The sequence below is a fragment of the Passer montanus genome, unplaced genomic scaffold (genome assembly GCF_014805655.1).
Source record: "Passer montanus isolate IOZ18808 unplaced genomic scaffold, ASM1480565v1 scaffold113, whole genome shotgun sequence".
Lineage (NCBI taxonomy): Eukaryota > Metazoa > Chordata > Aves > Passeriformes > Passeridae > Passer > Passer montanus.
Genome location: NW_024357947.1, coordinates 1,497,295 through 1,509,238, shown reverse-complemented (window position 1 = coordinate 1,509,238; position 11,944 = coordinate 1,497,295). Strand labels below are relative to the sequence as shown.

The 11,944-nt window shown below is 42.7% G+C and overlaps 1 protein-coding gene across 2 annotated transcripts in view; it reads left to right on the top strand.

Moving 5' to 3' along the window:
• Nucleotides 1-321: 321 nt before the first annotated feature.
• The window catches only part of ZNF536 (zinc finger protein 536), a 344,241-nt gene continuing 332,618 nt past the window's right edge, over nt 322-11,944 (top strand). The window contains exon 1 of one of the 2 annotated variants that reach the window (XM_039696586.1): nt 322-620. The gene's annotated coding sequence lies outside the window, so the exon portion shown is untranslated. Of the gene's footprint in view, nt 621-1,423; nt 1,506-11,944 lie in introns of those variants that run through there. The other variant, XM_039696577.1, reaches the window with a different exon arrangement.

Genomic DNA, 11,944 nt, shown 5'->3' with positions numbered 1-11,944 from the left:
CGCGGGCGCGGGGGCTGCGCGGGGCGCGGGCAGCGGCGCTGGCCGGGGGGCTGCGGAGCGGCGCGGGCTCCTCGGGGTGTTTACACGCGCTCAAGGTCACGACCAAGCTGCGCCGTGTTAAATGGTTTCTTAGTTGCTAGACAGGGAGAAAAAATGGACGATCACAGACCATTCTTTGTAGATTATTATATCAAGGGTTCAGCTTTTGGCTCATCAAAGCTAAATGCCGCAAGACCTATCTAGTTGCTGTGAATTATGCCAAGACGACAATGGAGTGCTTTTTTAATGGTACAATGCATTTCACCTACCAGATAGGGGGAGTCCACGCTGAGAGATGGGGATGTCTTGTGATGTTGGGTGATCAGTATCAATGAAGGGGGTTATTCTGAAAAGAGACAGATTAAAATAAAGCGCTCTTTGCTCGGGATGTGCTGGAAGCAGTTGGGAGGGCTACCCGGAGCGGGCGGCCGCGGCAGCCCCGCGCCGCACTTTTCCCCCTCCGCACAAGAAAATGATCAAGTCAATCATGTGGACATGCTTCATTATTCATTGAACACAATCTTTTACAACGCTCCGTTTACGTGCGGGAGTTTCTTCTACGCTTTGCTTTAAATTTTAAGGTAAGAAAGACAAAGGTAAAAAGGGGGTTTTTGAGGATCCGGGAGGCTCCCGTGAGCCATCAAAGAGGCTCCAAAGTCAGTCCGGAGTATGTTTTTGTTTTTTATTTCTTTTTAATCATGGCAATGGGGCCTGCGTTTTCCACCGTGATTAAAAAAATACAGTATAATTAAATATCCATAGCAGTGACGTTTGCAAGCAGGGCTGTCAGGGGAAAAGCAGAAAATAATGAAAGGAGCGGAGAAGCCATTGAATGGCGCTATAGAACTTAGCCTGAAGAAAACCCTACGTTTTTCCTCTTTCTCTCTCGTTTCTTTTAAAACCGTTACTTTACAAAAAAGGAGCGGGCGGGCGAGGCGAGGGGAGGCGAGTGCCGGCGGCGGCCGCGGCGCTGCCCGGGGGCCGCCCGCCGCCGGCCCCAGCCCGCACCGACCCTGCCCTTAACTTGCCCAGAAACTTTTTGTTTTAAAGGGTTGCTGCGGAGCAAACTTTGCCGAAGTGACTTTAAACGCGGGCCCCCCCCTTTCCTCCCTCCCTCCCCCGTTAGGATCCCGGCTAATCGTGGTGTAATTTGTAAACTCCCCCCCTCTCCTTTTTTTTTTTTTTTTTTTTTTTAATCAAAGTTAGCTGATGCATACCATGTGTCAAACTTGTGAGATTCAAGTGCCTAAGAGACCTGCCATTTTGTGCTCTAATCGACCTCTTATGAATAGGAGCCGTGCATAATGCTGCGAGGAGCGTTGTGACATTCAAGTAGGCACTAAATGTCAGGCCAGGTCTCAGCCCTTTCGGGGGGAGCGGAGCGCGCCCGGCGGCGCCGCGGGGAGCGGGGAGGCACCTGCCAGCCCGCCGCCGGGGCTTTTGTCAGCGCCCGGAGAAAGTAACAGGTTAAGGAGGAAACTTAAATGGCAATCCCCGGCGGGGAGGTGGGGGGAGCATCACCTTCCTGGCGGCGCGGAGGGCCGCGGGGGCGCCGCAGCCTGCGCGGGGCAGCGGCCCCGCTCTCCGGCGCGGGGGCTGCGCGGGGCTGCGCGGCCGGGAGGCGGGGGGGCACCGGGCCGGCGGCGGGATTAGCGGGAGGGGGGGAGGAAGGAGAGATTCTTTGATGCTGTGTAGGAAAGAATCCAGATTTTAATGCGCCCATCTGTTGCAGTTTTGCAAATACTTTATATATATGTGTGTATGTGTGTGTGTGAGAGAGAGAGAGAGAGGGGTTGGGGGAGCGCTGCCGCCTGTGAACTTCAACGCAGAATAAAAGGTCGCGAAGATTTATGCTGTTTATCGGAGGGTCCGCGGCTCCCGCGGGGCGGCTCGCACGGGCTCCATCCGAAAAGTTAGTTGCCGGCGTGCCCCGGCGCGGCCGCGGTGCCGGCGCCCGGTGCGGGCGCGGGGCAGGGCGGGCGCGGGGCGCGGCTGCCCGGCCGCCCGCGGCGGGAGCGCTCTGCGGGGCTGTGCATTCCCTCGCCGCCCCCCGCCCCCCCGTGCAGTTTAAAATAAATCCAACAGGGGCCGTGTTTGCTGAGCTGATGTGCCCGGCTGATACAGATAGCGGCGGCGAGCCGCCCGCTTCTGTGGAAAAAGACTATTTTAAGTGTCATAATTAAGTTTAGAAGCCTTGTTTGGGCTCATTCACTGCTCGAAATAAAAAGGACTGGCTGCTTTTAGACCCTTTCTGAAGGGGTTGGCTAAGCGCCTCTGCACGTTCGCTTGGAGAAGAATGTTTTCTTTTCTAGTTTAATATTAGAAACTATATTTTTACTTATTTAAACCGGATTTGATTTTTTGGAGATTTTTTTTCCCTCTCCCCCCCGCCCCCCCATCGCTCAAATCTTTGTTCATTGTTCATTGACTGTGGAAGGCTGCTTAAATGTACGGAGAGAGGGGGGAGGCCCCCTCGGTGGTTTGATGTTGAAATAGTAAACCTGAATGAGGAGGGTGGCTGGAAAAGTGGACATTGCAGCTTTAATTAACTTCAAGATGCTTCAGCGAGGACCAGAGCGTAGTAGTGACGTTGCCTCATAAATCTGTCCAGTACAGTGCGTTGCATTGAACTATTACAGTATCACCATCATATTGAATATTCACTACCTATCCGGGAGCAGATTTGCATAATTGGATCTTTTTTAAATGAAACTTGTTTGCAAAAACCCAAACAAAACCAAAAAAACAAAAGCCCAAGTGAAAACCGCGGCGATCTGCATGGTTATAAAGGGTTCAAACATATCCGAAAAGTAAGTGACCTGCATAAGTACATCAATAGGTTAAGTGCAAATAAGATGAGAAGTGCTTCTGAAAGCTGTACATTCCCTATGTGGTCTCTTGGGTTGTTTCTCAATAGCGAGATTTTTTTGTAGCCTCAGGGATTTTAGGTTTTCTGTCTGCTTTCATAACTTTTTCCCTCACAGTTGTTATACAAGGTGAGGCTTTTGTACCATGCCTGTGTACCTGTAGTGATGTTTTAAAAGAAAATAGATTAACAGTTTGTAATTTGTGCTGTTTGACTTGTATAATTATGGCTACTGTGGAAGGGAAATGTGTGTTGCAGTTATATTTCTGGTCATCGAATAGATCATCACTAAATATGTCAGAATATTCAAAGATTGTTTGTGTATGTGTTTGTGTATGCTTAAAAAATCGACTAAGTTACCTAAGCTGTTACTTCTTAAATCAGAGAGGCAACTAGCTTTTTAACGTGTATGTAACCCCCCCATTTGATGGAGGATGAAGATGACTGAAGTAATTAAAAATACCAGCAATTTTTAGGGTGAATTTGTAGCTTCTGTGTAAACCCCATCCCTTCCTAACCGAGTGGCTGGCTTGCAATGTTGCAGTTTTGGATCGGGCAGGTTTAGAAGTATTTTGTGCAATCAGACGCTGGCGTTTCGGATGCTGCGAGGCAAAGTTGTGGAGGGCAGGCAGCTGAGAGCTGGAAGTTGCCCGCTGGGGAAGGGGAGCAGCCATCGGTGGGGCGAGCCGGGCAGAAGTGCAAAGTCTGCGTGCAGCCCCAGCCCTGCCCCGGCTCTCCCCCCTCGCCGAAGGCTGCTTTAGTTATGATGTCATTCTGATAGTGGAGAGCAAATGTCTCCTGATTCTACCATTAAACGCCTGGCTGATTTGCCTGATAATGATAGCATTGACGTCCTGCTCCTTGACAAATGCAAGCCCTACGAGCCCTATGAATTAACTTTTTTCCCATAGCTGGGAGCCAGCTAGCTTTACGACTCATGAATGTAGCAGCACTTCTTTGACAGATTACTTTGAACCTGCTCAATTCTGCAACAAACCCCCTCCTCTAAACACCACTTCTTTTAGGCTGCCAGCAGACCCCTCGACAGTTTGGGCCTGATTTGCAGAGCTGCTGAGCATTCATCACTTCCACTGACTTCAGATGGAGTTGTGGGTGCTCAGCAGCTTTGAAAATCAGGCCCTGTGTTCAGTCAACAGATGATGCATTTTTTGGCTTGTTTGGTTTTTATTTTTTTTTGTTATTGTTTTTAAAGTTAGGCAGTTAAAGAGGGCTCTATGATTTCTAGTCATTATAAAAATATTTGTAAATAGCTTGAGTTGTTTGTCCTAGTCTGGCTGTTTTACCCTTTCTGTTATCCTTTTTTTTTTTTTAAATTTTATTTTCAGTTAATCTTCTAGTGGATGTGCTGTTAATCTTCATAAGAAATGGATCATAAATGAGTTGTTTAAAGTTTAGAGAATGTTTTAGAAGAAAAATGTTTCCAGTTTGATACCAAGTGCTGAGAGATTTGATTGCTGTTTCAGAACGTGCACTAGAAGAGTCTCGGTACAGTTGCTAAACCCTGCGACTGGTTGCACTTTCTCATGTCTGCTCTGCCTTCAGATTTTGCTCCTGACTCTGAATTTCTATCCCTGCAGGTAAATGAGATTTAATATGATGGGGTTTTTAAAGTGCCAGTGACTTAACTTTGTTTTCATGTGCTGTTACGATGATGACAATTAACAACTGGAGATGTAAGAAAGGTCAGCCTCTCTGTTACTTTTGCAGGGAATGAACGTGAAGTATTTGCAGGCTAAAGCTGTGTTTTGCAAATGATTTCCTGAAGATACAAGTTGCTTTGCTGGAAACACTGTATTAAAACTCTTTGGATAAATTGACTATGTCCTTATTAATGGAAAAGAAGGAAAAAGAATCGTTCTACGGGCTTTTTGACTTCTGAACATATTTAAGCTCTAATAGTCAGCAAGTTGTCTGGCACTGTCTTCACTGTAGACTTTTATATAATGAAGAGGCTGATTGTCATATTTTTGTCCATGCCAGAGGCCAATAACCCAACCCATTCATTATCAGAAGAGAGTAGCCTGTAAGTTGCAACATCAGTACCACTGTTTTGCTTGCAGCAATGAAGACAGTGCTGAGATCAGAAATTGTGATCTTCAGCACAGAAAGCTGACACATTAGGTTGTTTACCCACCATGGAGCCTTAGGTGACCAAAGAGATTTGCATTAGAACAGATGTAGAAAATCCACTAGTCCATTAAAATGGGCTGCACTTATTCCCTGGGAAGCACAAGTTTCATCAAGTGTAGGGAAATCAGTAAGAAGTAATTTTTCCAAATGTTGATTTTTGCTTAAAGTTGACTTTGAATTGCACAGGTGTTTTTAGAGTGCCTTGACTAAAAAAAAAAAAAAAAAAAAAAAAGGAAAAAAAAGAGACATGATTTATATAAAAAAAAAAAAAGAAAAAAAAAAAAAAAGAAAAAAAGAAAAAAAAAAGAGACATGATTTATATGAATTTTATGAAAATGGGAACTAAAGCCATAGACAGATTTATTTTATAGTTTGAGTGTGTGGACAAATAGAGAATTTTAATCTTCTGATTTAGTGTACTTTAATAAGATTGTAAGCAAATCTAAATTTTAATCTCTGAATTTCTCTCAGATACCTGAAGAGATGTATATCAGCTCCTCAAAATGCTGAAAACAGTGTGATCTTGAAAAACTATTTTTCTGTCCTCTCTTTCATACCTTGCATTTCCCTGAGTTGCAAGCAATTTGGATGCAGGGAAAGACAACAAAGATGAAAAAATAGAATACATACTCTATCTTTTATAGAAACATGAATAAACTTATTTCTGGCAACTGTAGATGGAAATCCGAATTTCTCTAGTCAAGAAACTCCAGACACAGATATTTGTGGAAGAGGAAAAAAAAGGATGAGCTACTGAAAGCAAATATGTAAAAGTAAAATAATTGTGATGCTTAACTGGCTGATCTCAGGGTTATTGTACAGCTGTGTGGTTCTGACTTCCAGTTGTGTGGCCGAATATGGAGTATGAACTTTCTTGGACCAAGGCACTGATCAGAATCTGCCCTTGGCTGGAGACAAGAAAAAATTGGAATGATCCGATAGATGTTTAACGTGAAATAACCGGGGAGCGTCTGCCTAAATCTGAGTGGATCACAGTAACTGCTGTGACATTTTCACTCATATTGGCAGGTTAAGCAACGAAGCCAAGCACTGAGGGAGAGATTTGAAGCATCTTTCAGGGACAGCAGAGATCCTGATCAGGAAAGAGGCAGGGGAATAGGGTAGTGAAGGAGGATTTGGGCTGCCTCTGCCCAACTGCACCAAAGCTGTCACAAAATATGCTCCCAGACGTAGGATTCTCCCAGTATTCTGAATTTGGCACCTTTCCCTTAAATTTAAATTTGCTCTAATTTTCAGGTGCATCTTACTAGATAACCAGATGCATCAAAAAGGCAAAAGAATTATAGAGGAGTAATTATAATTAGTCTAGTTGTCTGTGTTTTTTTAAAAATTGTAAGACGGGTCCTTGAAAGTATTTTGAACTCACTGTTTTTTACAGTTCTTAATCTAAATACTCCATGTGAGATTGTTTTCTAAAGAGATGGGTTCATCGGGTCAAGTTGAACTATATTAAAGACAAACAATTTTGTTATAATCTGACTGTCTTTTAAACACAGATGAGGAAAACAGAACTAAAATAGCCACAGGAGCCTCAATATCTGATCTTTCCTCCATTGTGCATTGCAGTATTTGAGACTCACATAACCAAAAGCAGAATTAGGTAATTCCTTTTGAGTATTTGCCATGTTGTGGAAAAAGCAGCGCTGCCGATCCTGGTAGGACATTCACAGACAGATCTGCAGGTAGCAGTGCCTGAAAATAATGATGATGGCTTCATTCCCATGGCATGGGGCAAGCAACAGAGCTTCTTCAAACCAGCAGCTCATTTTGCCTGCATGAGTGTTGAACTGTCCAGCTGTAGGAATCTCGGGCTCCCAGAGGGAGCCAGTGCTTGCCAGGAGGAGGGGAGATCAGGCAGGGGTTATCCCAAGTGGGTACCACAGTGCCAGGGAAAGGCTGCTTGGGAAAATTTGTCAGTTTTGTGAAGAGCAGAAGCCAGAAAGGGAAAGAAAAAGGAGAGTATGAGCTGATTTTCACTCCCAAGAGGGGTGCAGGGGAGGTTGGTGGCAGGGGCCAATATGGGCCACCTGTGGCCACTACTCTGCCTTGGGACAGCCTGGGATGTACTGGAGACTGTTCCTGTCATCAGCCTTAGGAGGTTCAGGGTGCTGTGGTGCAAAGGGGCACAGGACTGTCCTATTCTTCCCATTATGATAAGCTTGTTTCAGCCTGTATGTGAATTTTGTTATAGTTTCTTTACTTTTTTTTTTCTTTTTAATAAGTGCTCTTGGAACCTTTTCCTCCTTTTTTATGCCTTTGGGATATTCTGCCACAGTCACTGTGGTTCTTTTTGAGGAGGATGGGAGACCTGTTGAGCTTATCAATGCTACAAAGGGGTTGCTATCAAGTACCACAGTCAACTTGGTCACTACAGGGTTGTGTGTTGTGCTTCCTTCATAGTCCTGGCCCCTGCTGATCTGGGAATTAGCCCTGGTAACCCATGTCACAGCACTGTGTTAGGTTGCCAGCCTGGCATTAAATTTATTTTTCTAAATGATGGCATGCAGTATTAATGTTCTTTTATTTCAGTCTTATAAGCTGGCCTCCATAGATTTTGCAAGCATTGATACCATCAATCTCATCATTGGAATACCAGTGGTAGATACAGATAGATGGAGATGGGTCTCTTTAATCAAAACTTTAGAGAAACCTGGGTGAATATGGAAATTCAGGTAGAATAACTCCAAGCTTAGTACATATGGAATAAATTATCAGCAAGGGAAGGATAAATGAGTTCAAGGGAAACCTATGTTTGTTTCTTGAGAAAGAGCATGTGAGAGCTTGGGTGAAGAAAGCAAGGAGGTGTAAAGTCAGGTTTCTATTAACAAATGCTGACATGGTGGGCTGGATGTTCGTCTCCTAACATTTCTTTTGGTAGCTCTGTATGGATGAGCTACTTTTAATTTTCATGTGGATTTCCTAAAAATTGTTCCCTAGATTGGTTTCTTCAGGGGTCCACTGAAATCTTAGAACAGGACAGAGCAGCATTTTAGTTTTGGAAACAGTTTTACTCAAGGGAATGGTGTGATAGTGAAGTGTTGAGCAAGTGAATTAGGGAGAAACCTTTTCTTCTCTGGCATTAGTTTGTAATTGACAGGAGAAGTAGAAGCTGCCTTCTACTCTAGTGGCCAAGGATTTTTGACAGGTGTGTGCCCTAGTTTCATCATATCAAAATATGATATATCATATTTTGAAAAAAAAAACTACTCACATACACATGCTCTTTTTGTTTTTATTTTTTAAACACCTTTGTTTCTCCAAGGTTTGCATGAACACTGTTATGAGTTCCAGTCTCCACTGGGACTTTGAGGTTATTGAATGTTGAGGGTTGACTCAATGTTGGAAAGCAGAACTAGTTTTGAAATTGCTGCTTCAAGTAATTTTTAACTTCATTTCATTGGAATACATCCTGCATTTTCAGGAAAATTATGAATCTCTCTTCTCACAGAAAAGTCATAATATTTAGCAAAATTTTAATTTATTTTGATGTGATTTCTAGGATTCAATTTTGCTTTTGTTATTTCTGTCTGGGTATGACTGAGTCAGTGGATAAAAGTTCCTTTCCTTACCTGGTGAAATGCATGTGTTTCTTAATTTCACTGTAAGTACAATGTGCAGCTCCACTGTTTCCTGATCAAACTTTTTCTCCTTTCATCATTTCACGTACAAAATTGAATCCAACTTTTTGAGTTAAAAAAATGCAAAGATTATAGGCAACCCAAAACTGAATCGTGCAATAAAATGACTATTTATTACCTTTTTAAAATAACTGCTCTTCATTGATTCATTGAGATTTTGCCATAGGAGTATCATTCCTCCTAGGGCTAATAAAATAACTAGTAGAAGTTAACCCAGTATCATTATTAGTACCATTATACAGACTGAACAACCTCCACTGCTCTAACTACTCCCTCCTTTGGATTTTACCATAAAATGCCTCTTAAAATAGCTTGGCTATTTTGAAATATTCTTTACTGTTTTAAAGATCAAACGTTCAAGCATATTTCCTTTTTTTTTTTTTTTTTTGCTTGAGCACACAAAGCTATATGCCTGTGCCTGCATAAATGGACATGCTATGAGATAAATGAGCAATAGGAAACCCAAAACAACTTCTGGATTAGAATTTTAGTCTTTTGTTTGTTTGGTAGTATCTTTGGCATGCTAGGGGCTTTCCAAATATAGGAGTACAGTTTCTGGCCAGAACTAGCTGCCATTTTCTTATTGCAGTTGAAAAATACCAGTTCATTAGTTTGCATCAACATGCTGCATCTTTGAAGGATTTCTCAGGTCCACAATTGAATTTCTGCTCAAAATGAAAGAGTTGCATCTCTGCACTTCATTATGAACTGGTGATTATGGAATGCACCTGGGTCACTGGAGAGCTGGATTCAGATCGTTCCTCTCTATCTGATTTAAGTCAGCTTTTTCAAATCAAGTTTCTCGCATCCCAGGTGAGTGCTTTAAAAACACACTTTGGCTCTTCTTTTTAAGTTCCTGCTTCAGGCTATTCCAATTTGAATAATCATTTAATTATTCAGTGGGTCAGAAGAGAACTGACTCTTGGCTTGGGCACTCCAGTGTGATGTGAGAGACTGAACCCAACTGGTTTCTGTGGCAGAGTCTTGCAGCCTTGCACTCCTGAGTGTGACATGGTGAGAGCGGTCTCATATTCTTACTGTTGTCTTGCTGGCTTTTCCTTTTGAAAAATTGCAATAGGTATCAGGTTAGTCCCAGAGGAGAACAAAAGGAAATTCGGAAATCTTCAAAGTATTCGCGATACTGAAAAATTCTTTCTTGCATAGTTCACAATTCAGCTGTTATAAAAGTAGTTGGGGATGGAGTGCGTCTTTATAATCCAAAAATTTTCATCTCAAAATGGAGTTTTGTTGCCATTATTTTTGTTGGGTGGATTGTGTATTTGAACTCAATATTCTTACATGCCCCTGAGCACTGAGAGAGTGGCTCTAGGAGGTGTGATGGGTGGAACATTAACCCTTTCTCCTAGTACTGCCTTGGACCTTGTGCAGCACAGAGCTCGCTGTGGATGGCTCTCTGGGAGTACTGGGAGGAGGAAAGAAATGCTGTGTAAATACCAACAAAGCCTGAGAGATGCAAGGGATACTGCACTTGTTACTTCTCTCAAGAAGAACCTCCTCTCAGAGGAGATCTATGAAACTGGCAGATTTCTCTGTCAGGATCTCTTAAAAAGCAGAGAAAAAATGTCTTAATCTGTCGAAGGGGAATCCACAAAGGGAGGAAATCCTTCTTTTCTTAGAGATAGAAATACTCATTTTGATAGCTTCTGTTTCCTCTGTCTTTCATTCTTAACTTGTCTGGCAGCACAACTCTGGCAGAATCCATGCTGTATTGGTTGGTTCCCCTCCTGGCTGCTCTGCAACAGTGATGGATGGGAGCCAAGGGAATAAATATAGCTCTGAGTTCCAGTAGTAACCCCCTGCCACACTTCTACACAGAAACTGGGAGGTCACGGGGGGAGAGGGAATGGCTCAGGTCTGACTTCAGCAGAGAGGGTGTTTCTGTGCTCCCTGAGGAAGGGGAAAGGTGCTGCAGAAACCCGCTCCTGCCTTTGTTTCCATGCAGAACTGAAGGGATCTGTAGATCTATTTTAAAAGCATTACCATTGGCTGTGCAGTTTCCATGTGAGTTTATTAAATGTGGACATTTTTTATATGTAAAAATAACTTCACCATTTTGTTATTTCCTTTTACGTATTTCACTTCGGTTGGAAAAATGAAATCAATCTAGTCAGCTTTTCATCAGTTTCTCTTTGGCTGTCATGCAGTTGCACAATGCTGCAGTGCTTGGCTAGCAAAAATGTTTACAACGAAAAATTGTTTTCAATGGGATTAAAAAAAGAACCATGGAAACATTTTTATTGGTCTTCAATTTTTGTGTGATTTTGATTTTTACAAGACCTAAACTACATCAATGGTGTGGCTCTAATTTGATTTTAAGATTATACTCTATTTTTATATATACTTACAAGGTACAGATAAGATACTACTACTGTCCTCTGTCACAAAGTATAAAAAATTCTAGCTTGACTGTTTCTTTGCAGCTGGTTCAAAGTCCTTGGAAATCATGAGCACCTTGCAGTTGACTCAAGAGTTTGGGGTCATATCTTCCACCTGTGTCTAAATACCTGTTATAAGTTGGTTTAAGCAGTCTTCATCATTTAGAACTTCTCTGAGTTGATTTCTAATCTGTTAATGCTGTGAGATTGCTACAGCTGAGGTGAATCTGGGGATATGTCTGCAACCCTTAAATACCTTTATTGCAGCTGGCACCTATAGAAATCTCACATATGGAGAATATATGAAGTCAGATCCTTGGAAGGTTAACTGTAATAAAATCCTAAGAGTAAAATATTGGCTGACAGTTACCCTTTGCATCAAAACTCTTAGATTCTGTTTAAAAAAGGTGCTTGTGGTGAATGTTGAGTTAGTTTGAATTTTAATTTATTTTGCTTTACAGTTTAAGTAGAAAAAGGCTCTTCTAGGGATGGCCTGAATTTGTGAATATTGATGACTGCTTTATGGATATGTGGACTGGGGCAGTGTGGGGAGGCACTGAACCCTCCAGGGGCTGCTCCACCAAAAACAGAGAGGAATTACCCAGGCACCCTGAGCTGTTTCTTACACTGCCTCTCTACCTTCATCCAGTGTCCCTCAGCAACCACATGAACCTACCCCGTGAGTGAGGCCCCTTGGGTACCCTTTGAAAAGGGAAAGCCTTTCTCTTAGAGAAACATGAATTTCATAGGGCCCAAGCTTGCAAATAAAAACTCTTCCAGCGTTTTTATGATCAACACTCACCACTGAGTTCACTAATTGAAGACCTTAATGA